Below are 20,336 nucleotides of genomic sequence, written 5' to 3' on the forward strand. Positions count from 1 at the left end.
ATAGGGAGGCTGAATGTGAAGGACTCCTTGAAGAAAAGTGCGAACCTCAGAGATAGGGGCAATCCTTCGCTGGAACCACACAGTGCGGAGATGTGTACCTTCAGAGAGCAGAGGCACAGACCAAAAAGCCAACAGTCAAAAGATCTTAAAGACCTGAGGGTTATAACCCTGAGGACGACACCATTCAAAATAGGAATGACACACCCTGTGGTAGATCCGAGCTTAAGCAGGTTTGCGAGCCCTGATTATAGTCTGAACCACAGAGATGAGAAACCTCTAGACCTTAGAAGGGCTGTCTCAAGAGCCACGCCGTCAAAGACAGACGAGCCAGGTCCAGGTAAAAGCAAGGTCCTTGTGAAAACAGGTCCGGACGTTGAGGCAACAGCAGTGGGGCGTCTATGGAGAGACTGAAGATCTGAGTACCTATGACATCTGGGCCACGCTGGAGCCACCAATACAATCTTTCCCCCGTCCTGCTTGAACTTTCGAAGTACTCGAGGAAGAAGGGAGATTGGAGGAAACAGGTATGCAAACTGGAAGGTCCACTTGACTGACAGCGTCCACCAGAACCCCACCGGAGTCCCTTGTTCTGGACCCATACTTTGGCAGCTTGTGGTTTTGATGAGGCCATGAGATCCAGTTCTGGCATGCCTCACCTGTCCACCAGGAGTTGAAACACCTCTAGATGAAGAGTCCACTCCCCTGGATGCACGCCGTGATGGCTGAGGAAGTCAGCATCCCAATTGAGAACTCCCGGAATGAACACTGCTGATATGGCTGGTAAATGTTTTTCCGCCCAAGTCAAAATGCAAGATACCTCCGACATTGTGGCCTGACTTCGAGTACCTCCCTGGTGATTTATGTAAGTCACTGCAGTGGCGTTGTCCATCTGAACTTGCACGGGTCTTCCCTGCAGGAGAGGTCTGACTAGTTGATGGGGAGAGTAGACTCTGCTACAGTCCACCGAACCTGGAAGGGGCATGACCCCGTCACCGCACCCCAACTTCTTAGGCTGGCATCCGTCATCAGCAGAACCCAGTTCGGAATCTAAAAGGGACGACCCACATTGATATGAGACGTCAGTAGCCACCAGGCCAGAGAAAGCCACACCTCCAGAGAGAGCACCATCGTCTGAGACGTCAACCGATGGGGCAACCCATTCCAACTGCAGAGAATCAATCTCTGCAGAGGTCTGGAATGAAACTGGGCATATTCCACCATGTCGAATGTTTGAGACCAGGGAGCCCAGCAATTGCATCGCTGAGTGGATGGACACTCGACGTGAGTGGAGACATCTGCGCACTCTCATCTGTAATGTGGATATCTTTTCTGTTGTCAGAAAAATCCATTGTTGTTGGGAGTCTAAGAGAGCCGACAGATGTAACATCCTTTTGAGATGGTGTCAAGGAGGACATCTTCCAGTTGATTAACCACCCGTGAGACTGTAACACCGAGATCGTGAGGCTTAGGTGGTACTGAAGCATCTCTGGAGATCTTGCTAGTAGTAACAGATCGTCCAGATAGGGCAATAGGTGTACTCCCTGCAGCCGCAGATGAGCTGCCATGACCTTGGTGAACACTCGAGAAGCAGTAGAAAGGCCAAACGGGAGAGCCTGGAATTGAAAATGTTGCTGTTTGATAGCAAACCTGAGGAAATCTTGGTGTGACGAAGCAATGGGAATATGCAGGTATGTGTCCTGAATATCCAGGGACACCATACAGTCTCCAGGTTCCATAGCCAGGATGATGGACCGTAAAGTCTCAATCCTGAATTTTAGGACCCTAAGAAACTTGTTCAGGGATTTGAGGTTGAGTATAGGCCAAAATGAACCATTTGCTTTCTGCACTAGAAATATGCTGGAGTAATATACTGTTCCCCCTCTGGGGAGCCAGAATTGGGACAATGGCTCCTGCAAACAGCATAGCCCAAACAGCGTTCTGAAGATGCAAGGCCTTGGTCCTGTCCTGAGAACCTCCCTTCTTGGAGTCTGCGTCAGCCCTCCAGGAGCGTAACGATAGACAATGGCGACCAGCAATCGCAGAGGTAGAGACCCTGGAATTCAAGAGGCACACATCCAATGCTGCTTCGTTGATATAGGTGGAGGAAACCTGTAGGTTAACCACCAGGGTCCTTTGTTCCTGAGGTGCGTCCCCAGGCATCAGCCCTGGCCACCCAGCAGATGGCTATGACAGGCCAACTCTCTTATCCGTGGCATCCTTTAGGGAAGACATGGACGGCAAGGGCAACGTCACACTCTTAACCAATTGCATGACATGCGAATCTACTGTAGGTGACGTCTCCCAAGTAGAAATTACCTCAAGGGGAATACGAGGAAGACAAGCGTTTGGAGGGTTGATAACGTTTACCAGGTGAGTTCCAGGTCTGTTGTCAGTTGTCCACCAATTGCTCCGACAAAGGGAAGATAGTTGCAGTCTGCTTAGACCTTTTGAATAAGGAGTGTTTATTAGGAGAGGTTGGGTCATTCTCCTCGATCACTAACACTGCACGCACCGCCCTAATAAGGCCAGTGATATACACCTTCGAAGAAGCGTCTTCCAGGGACGAACCCTCAGACTCTGAGAAGATCGAACCAGATCTCTCCTGGACCAGGGCCTCTCCTCCCCCTCCCGATTGTAATGGCTGAGTCCTGGTAGAAACCGCAATGGTGCTAACCGGGACCGGAGGAGCCTGCAGCGCCACAGGCTGAGGGCGGAACCCCTGAGCAAACATAGTATGTTGAGGGCATCCCATAAAGGGAAACATAGGAGGCATGGTTATGCGTGCGGACATGGCGCGCAGCTCCTGTACAAACTCCGCCCAAGGAGGCTGTTGCTGCGAATCTGTGACCGCCGACGGTCTAGGAGGGGTTTAACATTTTACGCACAAACCATCCGTAAAAATGTCCCCCTCCCTCTGCCCTGCACTTAATGCATGTTAGGAGGGAAGGGGAGGCATGCACTTCATCCTCGCCGCCCAACATCCTGGCAGGCCGAAATGCTGTGCCTGTGACCCACCTTTAGCAGACAATACTGCAAGGTATATGCACACCCTGACCCACAGGCTGTGAATAAGAAAACAGCAGGGATAGCTTAAAACTGACAGAAGGAAAGTCAAAGTCATACAGCAGATGCTAGCAATAAGGTCACACACAATGCAGAGTAAACTCCTGCACAAAGGCACTATAGCGTTGTTACACAGACAGAGTCTGGTATTCTAACAGCTAGGTATACATTGACCCGAAGGCGAGGTATGCTGGGGACCACTCCGCTGAGAAACGCTGCTTCCACTCTCCTAAAATGGCTGCCAAGCTTGTGGAGAGGTGGAGTCACTTCACTGCTCATGTAACCTCCTCAGAGGAAAAAGAGCTGGAGTGCAGAAGGGAGGGGCCAGCCTTAAAGGCTCATGCCTCCTCCATTGCCAGCATTAACCTCCCAGTGCCAGCGGCTACCTGGTGGTCCAGTGGGCGCAGGCTTAGTGCGTGCCCCACTGCGCTGACAGTGCTCGGGGGGTCTCCAGCCCCGGAGTGCAGGGACCATGGCGCCGCGGTCACTGAAGCGCAGTGACCACCGTGCTTTACTCACCTCCCCCCCCGTGAATCTGGCCATGGTCCGAGGGGGGGTCACGCGGGATCCGCTAGCAGGACCTCGCCGAGGACACCGGTGTGGGCAGCGCGGACATCCATGTGACTGCACTGTGCACACTGAACTGTGCTTCTTTCGTAAATACTTTGGGGGCTATATTGGAGCACAGCCCCCCACTGCTCGTCGGTGCGACCACTCCGGCAGGGCACTGAATCGAACTGAGGTGCCTCTGGCCCTGGGGTGGGGTTTAGGGGAGACCATTGCATCCTGGGAGGAAAGTTTTTAACTGCTCGGTGGCCGATCTCCTGCTGTCACCTAAATCCCCAAGGTATCCCTGTGGAACACTAAGGATCCTGAAGTAGAAAATTACCTTTATCACCTCAACGGGTCTTGAATCTTACTTGTTGAGTCCTATTCCGGGCGCATTCTCCGTGGAGGGCACCAGTTCTGTGCTCCAGGGCTCTCTGCCACGTGCTGTATGTGAATGTGCACCCCCTAGTGTGAACTATTTTTGAAATTCCAGTCTTTTTTAAAACAGCTCATGTTTTCTGCTCAATTCCAAATACGTAACCTATTCCATCCTACCGAGCAGGAGCATAACTAGACCTAGGGGGGCCCCATAGCAAAATTTTCACTGGCCCCCCTCCGCACACCTCTCGAACCCCTCCATGTCTTACCTCTACTCCATTGTTGTTTCCTTCAGCAGTGTGATGCGCAGAGCAGGCATATCTGTCCCAGTCGGCTTCATCTTTCCTCGCTGACTGGCCTTGAGAGAAGCCGTGCTGAGCCTGCTGGGACATCTTACGATCACGGCCACGCCTCCTTCCAGTATAAGACAGTGAGAAGAGATGGAGGCGGGAACCAACAGGGACGGCAGATGTGCCTGTCCTGTGCAGCGCAGCACACTGCTGCTGAAAGAGGACACAACCATGGCTTGCCTGGCAGCATAGGTGCAGAGGGAGGGCCAGGCCCCTATAACAACTGCACCCCCAGCACCTACGGTAGTTACGCCAGTCATACCGAGTGCTCAGTACGGTACCAGAGCATTAGTTTTCCTTTACTACAGTGTCATTGTTCTCGTTTACTATCTGGATTTCCTGGTTACCTGACCTTTGACTTCTCTCCTGTTCCTGATACTTCATCTTCTTTTGTCCTGACCATTCCCCTGACTATTGCACCTTACCTGCATGACCGTTTCCGATCCGGCTGCACTGACGCTACAAGCTGGCTTCTGTCTTACCCGCATGTCATACTAACAATTAGTGAACAAACCACAAGAAGAATCCCGATACTGTAATAAAATAATTAAATTGAAATGGCAGCAAGTGAAAGGAGATTGTGCTAAAAACTCTCGCGAGAAAATAAAATAAACCAGGAACAGTTTCCACTGCGCTGGGTATGTCAGTAATCTGTATGAGAGACTCATAAGTCTGCTCTACATTGAACGATACCAAGGCTCAATGATATTTAAAATTGCAATTGTACTTATTATCAAGCTTAATATACCTGCTTTAATATGCAAAGAAGCACAATATAGCAGTACTGCATAACTAAGTCTATAAAAGTGTATATCCTTAGCCGTATAGTTAGGGAATAAAGTCCCAATAATAGCTTTCCAATTCTTAGATATAGAATTAACTTGCCTCCAGTAGTTACTCACATGTAAATGACAGGTTAGAGCACTACAACGTCTCCTGAAGGAGTGATCTGGCCGAAGTTACCATCCCAGCTATGATGGTACTGACCCTAATTATGTGATGAGGCAGTGACCAAATGTCCTGCATTTTGTTGCCATGATGGCAGGAATGGAGAAATTAAAGGGTAATCCCTTATTATGCTCTTGTACTCAGATGGCTGAGAGGTCTGGCAAACTGTTAGTGCGCGGCTGAGTGTGCCCACAAAACTTAGTCACCGGAACCTACACGGGGTAGAGCTGATAGCTTCAGGAGTCAAAACAAATCACAGGTGCACACCTCCAAATTACTAAGTATATATAAATACATTATGCGATAAAAGTTTGCAATAAATAAATAGAGGTTTTTAGCATAATCATGGCCAAGGTTATGGGCCTACCCACCATATCTAGGTAACCTCTGTAGGGTAGGTCCCTAACATACTAGTGTGCCTTCACAATGCCAGACTCCATGCTTTAAACCAATAAGGGACGGGTGCTATTCCAGGCTGAATTAGTAATTTGGAGTTGTACACCTGTGATCTGTCTGTTTCTGTGCCTGCAATTAGTCTCAACAGGTAGCACCTCCCATTATATATATTCATTGTGTGCAGTATAGGACCCTTTCCTATACACTCCAGTCTCACACGATTGGTTGCTATGGGCAACATCACTTCTGAATAGAACTCCCATCTTAGTAAATTTACCCCTAAGTGTACTATTCCTGCACACAGAATAGCTGGCTAACTTATTCAATGCATTATTCCGTCACCCAGAACGGGTGGCTAAGGTGGTCAGAGCACTGAAATCGGAACAGTTGACAAGTATGCTTAGTCTCAGCAGTTTGTTGCATCAGCAGAGTGTGCTAGAAACACCAGAGCAGAGAGTGACACCCCAGGCAGGAAAGAGGAACTGTTACAGGTTGTGAAAGGTGCAGGGTGCTAGAAGGAAGACTGCTAGAATACCATAGTTCCCACACTGGCCCCGATAGCATAAATCTCTCAGCAATTTGCATTGGGAGAAAATGAGGATATTAAATAGAATGTACAGTTTACTTAAATAAATAGCATGTTTACATAGTGATAAACCCAATCTACCCTGTATCTGTCCCATTGTCCTGCTCCCTCCTGCCAGCCTCAGAGCCCCCCACTAATGCAGGTTTTTTAAAAGGAGGTTTCCAAACGGTTGATTTTTTAAATATATATACTTACACATATTTACAGACAAAACGTTTATTTGTTTGCTTATCCGGTACCTGGGACAGTTGCTCTATGTACTGAGAGTACCGGCAGTTTTGGAACATATACATTATATATATCCGGCATGGGAGCATCAGAATACATTATATATATCCGGCATGGGAGCATCACATTCTATACATCCTTGGTTCTTCTCTCTCACCCCCAGTTGCTGCCTGGCAGACCCCGTCTAGCACCTGCCATCAGAAGCTCCGCCCCCATGCTCGGCAAGCGCCTGCTCTCGGGGGAAAGAGGAGCGGGCATCATTACAGCAGGGCTTCTAAAGCAGCCTCATTTTTTTTCTTCAGTTTATATTTCTTTTTTATTTTGAGCAGGCAGCACCAGGAATCCTATAGGAAGCCTGCGCTGCCGCTCCACCAGGCGCACCCCTGCTAGACCACCAGGGCACGCAGGCAGCAGGGGCTTACAGTGTAGGCGGCTATTGCCCAGGGGGCTCTATGTCAGCAGGGGGAGGTAGTCTCTCCCTGTTAGCCCTTCCCCGGCCCATGGTGTGATCCCTCATGGAGGCTTCCTGCCATTGGGTTATTCCTCCTCTTTCCTCCCTGACACAGATGCTGAGCGGCCATTTCAGAGAGGTGCTGGCTACCGTTGGTCTAAGAGACACTGGCTCTTGTTTCCCGGTATACCTCCCCTCAGGTCAGGTTATTCAGTTTAGCTCCATCCAGCCCACTGGGGTTGGTTTGTTGAGCATTATATCTGCCTATTATATCCTTTATTGCATTGAAAGTGACTGTGTGCTTGTTCTCATTTTCAGACTAAGTTCTATATTTCTGTCTATCTTTCTTACTGTGCTCTAAAAGGGGTTAACTCTGTATCCGGTGTTGCTCTCAGGCACACAGCAAAAAGTCCCATCTACTGCTTCCAGCGATGGGCAGCCAAGCTGTCACAGGTAATGTTGCAGTTGGTGGATCGCCAGATTTTTCCGGTGCCTCTGAGGATGAGACCTCGTCTGTTCAGGAGGAGCCTCTCCCTCAAGTGGACGTTGTTGCCTTGGTTAGGGCAGTTAAATCGGTGCTTTCTATTGAGGACAAGGAGCCGGCTCCTAGACCCAAGGCGCCGGTTTTAAAGCGTCAGATAAAGGTTTCGGTAGAGTTTCCTAAATCTGAACAACTTGAGGAAATACTAGCGGAGGATTAGGCCGCTCCTAACAGGCGGTGTCAGGTCTCCAAGCGCATTGCGTCCATTTATTAGCTCCCAGTCACGGAGCGTAACAAGTGGGAGTCTCCTCCTCCTGTTGACGCGCATATTGCTCATCTAGCCCTTGCATCTGGGTGGTTGGCTAAGGCGATTGGCTCTTGGGCAGATTCCCAGGAGGAGGCGTCCACCCTAGAGGAGGTTTCTGGTGGAGCATATTGACAGGACGGGCCTCTCCCTCGGTGACCCCAGTGTTGGAGGCCGGCTTCTGCTTTTCTTCAATGCCTGATTGGCAACCACGTAGGATGCCTGAGTTCGCAGCATGGTCTTGTAGGGCTACACTCTGACCTTCCAGAGATGTCCACAGACACAGTTTTTTACCACAGGAGAAGCAAAGCACTGCGGGAGTATTCACTCTCTACTAGCTTCCAAGGTAATAGTTCCTGTCCCACCAGCTCAGACGGGCTTAGACTTCTACGCCAATCTCTTCTTGGTGCAGAAGCAAACAGTTTCTTCCGCCCAAGCCTCATTTTGGTGTTGGAACCGGGATATTTCATGGCCTCCTTGAACATCCAGGATGCCTATTTACATGTGCCTATCTGACTCCAGCACTTCCTCCGGTTTGCAGTCTGGGAGGAGCACTACCAGTTTTGGGCCTTGCCCTTTAGTCTTTCCATGGCTCCACCGGGTATTCACAAAGGTCATGGCAGTCATGGCAGCTCACTTGCCGTGCAAGGGTATCAGAATTCTCCCTTACCTGGACTATCTGCTAATCCTGGCCAGATCCCCGGACATGCTCAAGGAGCACCTTCGTCTGACAATAGATCTTCTCCAATCACACAGATGGGTCATCGATTGGAAGAATTCCTCTCTGACTTCGTCCCATGAGAATAGTCATGTGGGGGCCCTGTTGTTATATTCAAGGGTTCAGAGAGAGTTCCTCCCAGTAGACAAGATTTGGGATCTGCAGGACAGGATTCGAGGGTTCTTACTTTATTCCCTGGTGTCAATTCACGCCTGCATGCAGGTCCTGGGGTCTCTTGTCTCCACCTTGGACATGATGGGAGTTCCACTCCCGGCCTCTCCAGGCGGAGATACTTGCTCATTTGAACAGATCTCGGGAGGTTCGTCCCTCCCTTGCATGGTGGCTCCAGAGCTCCCATTTGGACAGGGGTCATCCCTTCTGGATTCAGGTGTCTGTGTATGTGCAGGTCTTCCTTCTCCTTCTCCCCACTTGGGCTTGCTAACTTGACTGGCCTGCCTGGGCTGGGGGCGAGGTATAGGGGAGGAGGAGCCTGGGCTGCACAACTCCTTAAGAATTTAACTGTTTGGTGCCCAGACTCCATCAGCCAGCCTATACCCAGCGTACTCCCTGTGTCCTCTGTGGAGTTCAAAGTTCTTCTTTATGCATGTTTACTCTCACTACAAAAAACTCTCAATACACAGGAATACACATTAGTGAAGAGGACATCCGGTGAGAGTGAGACACCCAGCAGTCGCCCCCGTGTGTCAGTAGGACTGAGCAGGACCCAGAGCCCCATTATGGAGCCTCCACCTCACTCACTGATGCATGAGAAACACAATGACCAGAAGATCCTGGAACTCACCAACAAGATCATTCAGCTGCTGACTGGAGAGGTGACTGCTGGGAATGGGAGATTATACAGTAACACCAGGGGATGTGTCTCAGTGATGACTGGAGAGGTGACTGCTGCGAATGGGAGACACACCAGGGGCTGTGTCTGGGTGATGACTGTATCATTGTGTGTGTCAGGTTCCTATAAGATGTGAGGACATCACTGTCTATTTCTCCATGGAGGAGTGGGAGTATATAGAAGGACACAGGGGTCTGTACAAGAATGTGATGATGGAGAATCACCGGCCCCTCACATCACTGGGTAAGAGGAGACTGTCATTTATTGTAAAGGATAAACCATAGTACTGCTCACCACTATTACATATACCTAGTTACAGCATTTATCAATTATAATAACTCATGGTTTTATTCCAGCACTTGATTTAAATGATCTTCAATATCATATATTTGTTTAACATAAATATATCAAATATGCTACATGATTTATACTCTTAACTAACTTAAATGTCTCATTATATAGTTGAGTAATATTATCAAACATATTTAAGTAAAAAATAAATGAAACGGTTTTCTTGACCCAGCACCTATCATCCTAAGGCACATCCAACAATACCCTGACTGTTTTTTTTGCCAAGATGTGCCCGGGTATATTTCCCATATTACTCTCCTTACTGGCAGTATAAATAAGTAGTATTAAATATTTTTGAGCATCCTTTGGCTTTCAGCTATACTTCTGCAAATCCATCATTCATAATGAACATAGCGCCAGATCTCTGACACTCAGACAGACATATCCATTATACATGAAATTGACTTTTGTATGATCACAATATATTTTACCTAATTGCCGCTGTAATGCATGAAAAGAGTCCTGTCATTGTCTCCCCACTCTGCACTGGTGAAGATGCAATAGCATAGCATACTTTGTGAGGAATTTAATTAGTCCCATTAAGTTAATGGGAGCTAATTGATCGCTGGGGGCTATTCAATTAGCCTGACTTAACGGGTATTTCTTTTCTTTTCGGGTCTCATGAGTTAACACCCATTAACTGCATTTTACACCCATTTTTAACACTCGTTCAAAAGATGTACAGGTGAAAAAGGGAGTCGAATTGAATAGCCTCAGGTGATAAAGTCAGAGGCCACCTCCCATATCTAAATGAATCATTACCTTCACTTATATGCTTCTAGACAGCAAGAATAGGTACCAAAGGCATATATGGTACCAGCTATTCAGTAGTAAACGCTTCAGTGTATGGCAGCCTCAAACCCACGCGTTTCGCTACACACCCACATGTTTTGCCACAAGAATCTTCTGATGAAGTTTTATTGTGACACAGGGTCTGATTCAGACCCGAACACTATTTGCAGACGCTCGTTCTGAAAAAGGGGCCGGATATTTAAATTGAGCGCTCACTCTTTGTGGTTTGTGGACGCCTCAGTGTCTGAGCGAGCGTCCGAAAGATGCGCTCGCTATTTTGTAAAGACACCCCTTTGCTGTTCGCATCCTACGTCATCTCCGCTATTTATTTGATTAATCGAGTACATCGAAAGGCGTCTGAACAGCTCGCAGTGCTTGTGGTAGGATTTACTTCCCGCAGTCACTGCGAGCAGTTCAGGCTAAAAGACAACCAAGTGACGTGGTTGATGACGCTGCTTTGTTAATTATGCACACCCATTAAACGCCCGTTTTGACCGTTTGGCACGCCTGCGTTCGGATCTCCACTCCCCGTTTTCAAGCACCTTCCCCTGTTACCAACCACAAACGCCTCATCCTGTCACTCAAATTAGCAGCCCCTCGCTGTTTTACGAGTGCACGATTTCCGACCGCAATGACTGGTTGGCGCATGCGCATTACGACCCATACGCATGCGCAGTTGTGCGAACATCGCTCGGAGCGAACGAGCGGCCGATTACGAGCGGCTCTCAATCAGGCCCATAGTGTGCAGAGTTCTGTTAATTTGCTTTAGTAACACATTATCAACTCCAGTATTAAATGACCTTCCCCACCTTCTCCTGACTCATTACTGAGAGAGGCCACAGTTGCAGTGATCATATTTGGAGTGGGCATTTCTCCAGAATACAATGATTTAGGGCATTCAGTCTCCCGGCGGTCATCGCTGTAGCATGGACTCAATATGATACCCTGGCACCTTAACCACGGCTAGAAGAGGGCACATTACTATGGAGACGCGCTATTGCTGCTTTTTTAAACAGATCTGTCCCCTGACCTCTGCCTGCACTCCAAGAGGAGAATCGCAGGAACAGTCTAGTGCCGAGAACCATTATGGGCAAACAAAGTAACAAACCCTACACTAAATACATAGAACCACCTCGTTCTCACAGGAAAAAAGACTTCAAAGCGAAGGTGGAATCGCACTAAGGGCCTGATTGTGAGATGGATGCAGCGTTGATGTCGCACACAGTGGAGCGATGTTTTTCCTATGCTCATGTGTCTGAGTAACACAGCGCATGTGTCCGGATTGTGTGCATATAGAATCGCAGTACAGATTCAGACGCATGCAGGGAGAACTGTATAGGCAGAGTATGGGGCATTCCTCTGCAGTGACTGGGGAGTTACGGGGGTGACTAAACAGAGGCACACGGAGGTAGCGTCGTATGGGAGTGTCACTGATAGCGGCTGCATATAGAGGTGCTCACCTGGTCACATAGGAGGACATACTCAGACAGAGACTCTGCACCTGGCATAGGGCTGGTACAAGTATGGTTTGTGTGACTAAAGACTCACCAGACAGTGATGCTGCGAGTGGGCGATCTCAGGCCTTGCATATTCAGACACACAGATGTACATCAGAGAAGGGCTGTTTGTTGGCATAAAGTCACTGATTCAACTGCTGCAAAATATGCAAAGGCTGTCACAGCAGTGCCTGGCTCGGAATCAAGTCCTATATATCTTCCCTGGGGAAGGGGGGGGGTGTTATTTTGTATAATTGTACAATTACATTTTATGACTCTAACCTCTGTATTTTTACCCACAGAACGTTCTAAAGATCCATCTACTCATACTAAGGAGCAATCAGCCTCATGTGATGGAGGAGACCTCACACACACTGACAATTATACACCCACATATCATACACACTATACACCTACTCATACTAAGGAGGGATCAGCCTCATGTGATGGAGGAGACCTCACACACACTGACCCTTATACACCCACATATCATACACAGTATACATCTACTCATACTAAGGAGGGATCAGTCTCATGTGATGGAGGAGACCTCACACACACTGACACTTATACACCCACATATCATACACAGTATACATCTACTCATACTAAGGAGGGATCAGTGTCATGTGATGGAGGAGACCTCACACACACTGACATGTATACACCCACATATCATACACAGTATACATCTACTCATACTAAGGAGGAATCAGTCTCATGTGATGGAGGAGACCTCACACACACTGACATGTATACACCCACATATCATACACCGTATACATCTACTCATACTAAGGAGAGATCAGTCTCATGTGATGGAGGAGACCTCACACACACTGACATGTATACACCATACTTACCTACCTTTTAGAATCTCTTCCCGGGAGAAGCCTGGGTAAGAGAAGCAGCAGGGGGCCGATGGGGGCGGGGCCTAATGAATCGTGTCATTAAGCCCCGCCCCCTCATGGAAAAACTGCCACGATTTGGTGAAATTTACATAGGGGGTGGGGCCAAATGCTGTGATTCATGCAGAATCACATCTTAAGCCCCGCCCCCTTCACAGAGACCCGCGATCGCCGCGGGTATTCTCATTCTTCCCACTTCACTAGGAAGTGGGCAGAATGCGGGAGAAATGCCTACCCTTCCGGGGGTGCGGGGGGTTACCCGAAAAATCAGGAGGGTAGGCATGTATTGTATACACCCACATATCATACACAGTATACATCTACTCATACTAAGGAGGAATCAGTCTCATGTGATGGAGGAGACCTCATACACACTGACATGTATACACCCACATATCATACACAGTATACATCTACTCATACTAAGGAGGAATCAGTCTCATGTGATGGAGGAAACCTCACACACACTGATTATTATACACCCACAAATCATACACAGTATACATCTACTCATACTAAGGAGGAATCTATCTCATGTGATGGAGGAGACCTCACACACACTGACATGTATACACCCACAGATCATACACAGTATACATCTACTGATATTAAAAGCAACTGCATTCCAACTACGTCCTACTCCTGAAGTGGAAAGTGTTTTACTTTTAATTCAGATCTTGTTGTACATAACAGAATACATACAGGAGAGAGGCCGTATACAAGTTATAAACAAAAGTCACAACTTGTTAGACATCAGATCATTCACACAGGAGCATCCAAATATTCCTGCTCTGAATGTGGGAAAGGTTTTACATATAAATCAGAACTTTCTCGACATCAAAGAATACATAGAGGAGAGAGACCGTATTCTTGCTCAGAATGTGGGAAATGTTTTAAACAATTGTCACAGCTTGTTAGACACCAGGTCTATGAATCACACAGGAGCATCCAAATATTCATGCTCTGAATGTGGGAAAGGGTTTACAAGTAAATCAGAACTTTCTCAACATCACAGAAGTCATACAGGAGAGAGACCATATTCCTGCTCTGACTGTGGAAAAGTGTGTACAAGTAATTCAGGACTAGTTATACATCAAAGAAGCCATACAGGAGAGAGACCATATTCTTGCTTGGAATGTGGGAAATGTTTTATACATAATAGACCTCTTATTAGACATCAGAGAAGTGACATGGGTTAGAGGTCATATTCCTTCTCTGAATGTGGGAAATTAACAGGTTAAAAAATAAACTGCACCAAGCTCGGAGTGTGGTTCTCTTACTTGAAGTTTACGCCTTAGACTCACAGCATAAACTAGCACCTCGCTTTATGGTACCAGCTTCTTTATAGGTTCCCTATGTATGTGGGGTATCCCTTCTGCAACCTCTTGTTGTCAATCGGTTTTCTTCCAGTCCTCCTCCTCCCGCTATTATCCCAAACTAATAGGAATTTACAGTCTAATCAGATTTTGGATTTCCCCATTTACAGGAAAGGAGAACACTTGCTTGTAGATTGCAAGGCGTATGGCCGGGAGATGTTCATCGACATTCCTGTCTATCCAATTCTCAAACTCTTCCATAAAAAAAAAAAAAGACCTTTAATACCTTTTGGAGTGTTTGGGGTCTACCTTTAAGACAGAAAATACTTCTTGAGTCCTAATCCCAGCACATCCTTAGTGGAAAGCACCAGTTACCTGGGGCGTAGGGAGAGCGGTTCTGGAGGAGCGCGAGCTCCAGATGCCGAAAATGTGAGAGGACGCTGCCTTCAAGTCTGACTCCGGTACACTTACATCATGGCCGTCATGCTTCACTGTGCTATGCGCAATGATGTCATCAGCCACAGCATGTGCCAGACTGGTGGCCAAATACCACACCTAACAAAACAGTTACCATGGTAACAAGTAATACAAGATATGCATAAATATCTATATGAAATCTATGAAATACCGACGTTTGGGGATGCCAGCTGTCATTACACTGACAGCGGCATCCTGATGGTTTGAATCCTGACGGGAACGGTAAATACTGGTCCCCTGTCCTATTTACACCCTAACCCTCCATTTTGTATCCTACTAACCCTCCCTACCCCGCACCCTAACCCTCCCGGGAGTGCCTGAATCTAACCCTCTCCCCTTAGTGCCTAAGCCTAACCTTCCCCGCTCGCAGCTCAGACTTACCTTGTCCCGGTCTCCTTACAATCGGGCATCCCAATTTTAGGGATGTAAACTGCATTATATATATATATATGGATGAAGAAGTCCAGTAACCGGACGAAACGTGTTGGAAACTCCTGACTCCACCTTCCATGAACTTACCTTTCCATTTCCAGATAAGTCATTCCCGTTTTATCCCCTTCCCCTTTTTTATATATTTATTATTGCCCTGTTTTTATGCTAAACTGTTTTAAACATCTATCAGTGGCATAGTTACTATTGTATGTTGGTTGCCCCATGTGTCTGAGGCATTATTTGTAATTAAAACTATATATTTTTATGATATCACTATCTATTAAGTTATTGTGATTTTTATACTTGATAGTTATTTGCATTATTGCACATGCACAGTTTACACGTTATACTGTATTTTTGCACATTTGTGTTACCTGTGTATATAATACATACTTGTATATATACGTATATATACATATCTGTATTTCTGCAAATCTTTTGCACCCACAGCACATTGTGCGCTTTATATCAGTTTTGCTATATATATATATACAGGTTGAGTCTCCCATATCCAAATATTCCGAAATACGGATTTTTTTGAGCATGACTGAAATAGTAAAAACTTTGTTTTGTGATGGTTCAATGCACACAAACTTTGTTTAAAGCACGACATTGTTAATAATATTGTATACAATTACATTCAGGCTGTGTCTATTAGTTGTATATGTAACATAAATAAATTTCATGTATGTACACAAATTTTGTTTGAGCCACAAAATTATTGAAATATTGTATAAAATGACCTGCAGGCTGTGTGTATAAGGTGTATATAAAACACAAATGCATTCTGTGATTAGATTTGGGTCCCATTCCCAAGATATTTCATTATTTTATGCAAATATTCCAAAATACGGAATATTCCGATATCCAAAATGCCCCTGGTCCCAAGCATTTTGGATATGGGAGACTCAACCTGTGTATATATATATATATATATATATATATATATATTTATTTATATATATACACAGGTTGAGTCTCCCATATCCAAAATGCTTGGGACCAGGGGCATTTTGGATAACGGAATATTCCGTATTTTGGAATATTTGTATATCATAATGAAATATCTTGGGAATGGGACCCCAATATACACACGGAATGCATTTATATGTTATATACACCTTATACACACAGGCTGCAGGTAATTTTATACAATATTTTCACAAATTTTGTGGCTCAAGCAAAGTTTGTGTTCAGAAATGAAATTCATTTATGTGTCATATACACCTTATACACACAGCCTGAAGGTAATTTTATACAATATTTTTAATAATTTGTGCCTTAAACAAAGTTTGTGTGCATTGAACTATCAAAAAACAAAGGTTTCATTATCTCAGTCATGCAAAAATTATTCCGTAATTCAGAATATTTGGATATGAGAGACTCAACGTGTGTGTGTGTGTGTGTGTGTGTGTGTATATATATATATATATATATATATATATATATATATAATATTACATACAACTGACTGTTTGTTATTTTCTATAGCACTACTATTTTGGAAAGGGCAGATTGAGTAGGACAGTTGTGGGCGAGGTGGTTCAGACACAGTTGCACTGCACAGTCGTCATGTTCAGATTGAGATTCTGCGCTCCCATAGGTCTGGTGCGATGTCCGATGTTGCGTCTTAATACAGCGGTGGATTGGCACTGCAGGAGGTGGGTTTCTCATCAGGAAGACCATCAGCTGCTCCATTACCATAAAGTATTGTCTGTGTGAAAAGACACAATTATGGCTGCAACTGCCTCTGACATAGGCCCATAATGTATAGTACGAAACCAAAAATATGCTACTTCTTATTTCACATTATTTACTTTCAAAGTGAGCGTCTTTAGAAGTGGAGATGTTGCCCAGAGCAACCAATTAGATTCTACTTAACATTTAGCACCTTCTAGGATCATGTAGAATTGGATGCATTAGTGTGTGTGTGGGGTGGGGGGGGGGGGGGGTTTGCATCAAACACGCATTTCATTAAACAAATAAGGTTTCACTTACATCCATATGTAGATTTGTTTGCATTTTCTGCTTCTGACATGACTTTTATAATGAAGACAGGCTAATACTTCCCGTACCTAAAACAAAACTATGTGGGCTGATTACCACATGGTTATAATAATAATCTCCACAATGGCATCCACTCTTGGGCAAAACCACACAACGCCGTCACCTGCTGGAGAAAGGCCACGCCAGGCCAGAGTACCACAATCCGGGATGCAGCACTCGGAGCGAGCCGGAGCCTCGCAGAGTCCTGCCTCTAATGCGTTTCATCATAGACTTCGTCAGAGGGATGGGCTCTGTGACTCATCTCACTCTTTGACCTGTATTCAATTGCTGGTGAAAAGTCTGCTAAGTTTCGCCTACCGGACTTTTCACCTACATCGCGTGTTTTTGGAGAAAACAGTTGTTAAGTGCGCGGCCGCTTTTTCGCCCTATTCAATTCCAAAGGACGCAAAAACGCATCCCAGCGAAACTCAAACAGGTGAAAAGTGCTGTCAGATTTGGGGAAATCACCCTGACACCCCCAAAAGATGCACTGACATGGGGGATCACCAGTGGCGTAACTAGGGTATTTGGAGCCCAGGGCAAATTTGAAAATGGAGCCCCCCCCCCAACATACCGATATGTGCGTGCGCATGGGGAAAAAATGGGCGTGGTCACTTAAAAATGTAAATATATATATATCTATAAAAATATACTTACCTGAATCTCTGGTCCTGGTGCTGCTCGCGACGCCGCTCCCGCCCGGGCGGGCGCGCTCAGCATTATGGGACAGACGTCATGACGTCAGTCCCATTACCCACTGCAGGAGCCGGACGGAAGTCCGGCTCTTGCAGTGGGTGCTGCAGCAGTCAATGAGAGTCTATCTGACTCTCATTGGCTGCTGTTTAACACACGCATCGCCGCCAGTGCTGGCGGCGATGCATGTGTTATGCACAGCCTGAGCCCGCCTCCTAGCGCTATTGGGCAAGCGCTCAGGGGGAGGGAACGGGCTCAGGCATGCAGCACAGGACCGGCGCTGGAAGCCTAGCACCGGTCCTGTGTAAATGTGTAGCGCTGACCGCACTCATTGCGGTCGGCGCTACACTGGCTAACTAGGGCGGGCGGGCCGGCACCGTGGCCGGCGGCGCCCCCCCGCGCCGCCGGTCCAATGGCGCCCAGGGCACGCACCCCGCCCAACCCCCCCTAGTTACGCCACTGGGGATCACTATGGATACCCCCAAATAGCCCTGCTGAAGGTATTTGTTGTGCTTAACCACTTAACTGACTAGTTTTTTTTCCAAAACCACTCCAAAATTGACGTTTTTTTTCATGACTGAATTAGGTCAAGAACATTCTTTTAAAACTTATCCAACACGATTTTATAGAAAAATATGTTTTTTAAAACACCTTATACCATAAAAATAGCAATTTTTATGGTATACTGTAATGATGGCCATTGACAGCTGTGGACACCACTGGACCCTGCTGAACCCCCTCGTACCCCGTCACATACACCGCTGGATCCCCGCACCCTTCCATGGACACCGCTGAACCCCCGCAACGCAAGCTGGACACCGGACCCCCAACTACGCCGTCGCACCCCGAGGTATTCTAAATGCTTTCAAAATGTGTAGGATGTACAGTGTAAACACGGCCAAGAGCTTCTGTTGCTCTGATACCAGGATGACCATCTACAGCGACTCCCAGTTTTCTGCGCATAAAAACTTTTCGAGAAGCATTCCATGGGTAATATTTTGGCAGCTCACAGTACAGCAGGGTCCTTGCAAAGTCATCATTTTGACACAGTTGGAAGAAAGAAGTCAATGTTGTTGCGTAATTTGGTATAGTGAGACAGCTGAGAATGCTGGGAAAGTCTGCTAAAGCTCTATATATATATAGAAACAAAACAAACCCCGGCACTCCTATTTCACTCAAATGATGCCTTGCTCCAGTGCCCCCCTCCTAGAGGGTCAGCGCCCCCATAATACTATCATATATGCAGAGAGGCGGCACTCACAGTCTTTGTAATCAAGCAGTGAACCCCATAGCAGGGGAATATATTGTCGTCAACGTTTCGGGGATCGAGTCCCTTTCCTCAGGACAAACTCATAAACCAAAAAAGTGTACAAACAGTGTTAAATAACAAAAAGCATATCGCTTACCCCACCCCCAATGAAATCAGCTAAAGTGAGATCCTGTAGGCTGTATGATGTCCTCCGTATCCACCGGCTGCGGTGTCCCCGTCGCGACGGAAGTGACGTCATCGGACCCAGCCCGTGGACCATGGAAACTGTAAACAGAGTGAATGATGCATAAAATCAGTGCATATCATCAGAAGACGCCAATCGGCGATAATCATACAAGTGCCAAAACACATATAGTAAAAAACATACAGTATAATGCATATAAAAAAATTTTTTTGTAAAACACCACATAAAAAAAATTGTAGAACATAATACAAAAAAAAACAATGTAAGAAACAGGCATAAATGATAAGAAAACAAACCAGTTCCAAAATCCTGTGTATACATAGTCCCTCGAGAACAAAAATTAAGATCTTAAAATACCAGAGAAAACGCCTCTGAAATAAAGTGCTCCAGCACCATCTAGTGTCATAAATTGGTAAAACAACACTAAAAAAGAATTACACAAACAAATGTATGGATAGGATAAAACAGGGAGACATGGAACGAAGCAATGGGAGTGCTAAGTATAAAATAAGTTGTCATATATAAGAAAAATTTTAAAAATATATTAGAAATACTAAAAGACTACAGGAATATACTCAAACCCAGGGATTCATTAAGCCCACGGGGGGACAGAGATACTATAAAAATAAGTAGTCCCAGCAAATTTGGAGTACATAAAAATGGGTGCAAGCATGGTTAAAAATCGCTAAAGTGAGGTTTTAAAAAACGTACCTTCAGCAAACACCTGCAATCAAAAAATCACCTGGGGCATACTTGAGGGACCTCCTGGAGTCTATTTCGCTAGTTTTTAAGTTTGTCCCCCAACTTTGAACTTTTTCACCCCCAAAAACGAAAGTTCTTTTTTGGGTGATCTAATGTGTTTTATTAAAAAACTTTTTTTATGCAGTTTACTTTTGGGGGACTGTCCCAAGACTGCTGGGGTGTTCCTGAAACTTTGCACCCCAAACCCCCAATTCTGCACTTTATTTTGCCTACATTCATAGGTGAATCTTTTCTGCTGGTTACAAGGCACAGACTTTTCGCACCGGTGAAAAGTCTTTGGAATTGAATACGGGGATAAGTTCTCGCC

At 46.1% G+C, this 20,336-nt stretch overlaps 1 pseudogene; it reads left to right on the forward strand.

Moving 5' to 3' along the window:
- The first annotated feature begins 8,350 nt into the window (after positions 1 to 8,350).
- LOC148436276 (uncharacterized) lies at positions 8,351 to 14,048 on the forward strand (annotated as a pseudogene).
- The last annotated feature ends 6,288 nt before the right edge of the window (positions 14,049 to 20,336 follow it).

The sequence above is a fragment of the Taudactylus pleione genome, unplaced genomic scaffold, assembly GCF_031769625.1.
Source record: "Taudactylus pleione unplaced genomic scaffold, aTauple2 ptg001845l, whole genome shotgun sequence".
In the NCBI taxonomy this organism is placed as follows: Eukaryota; Metazoa; Chordata; class Amphibia; order Anura; family Myobatrachidae; genus Taudactylus; species Taudactylus pleione.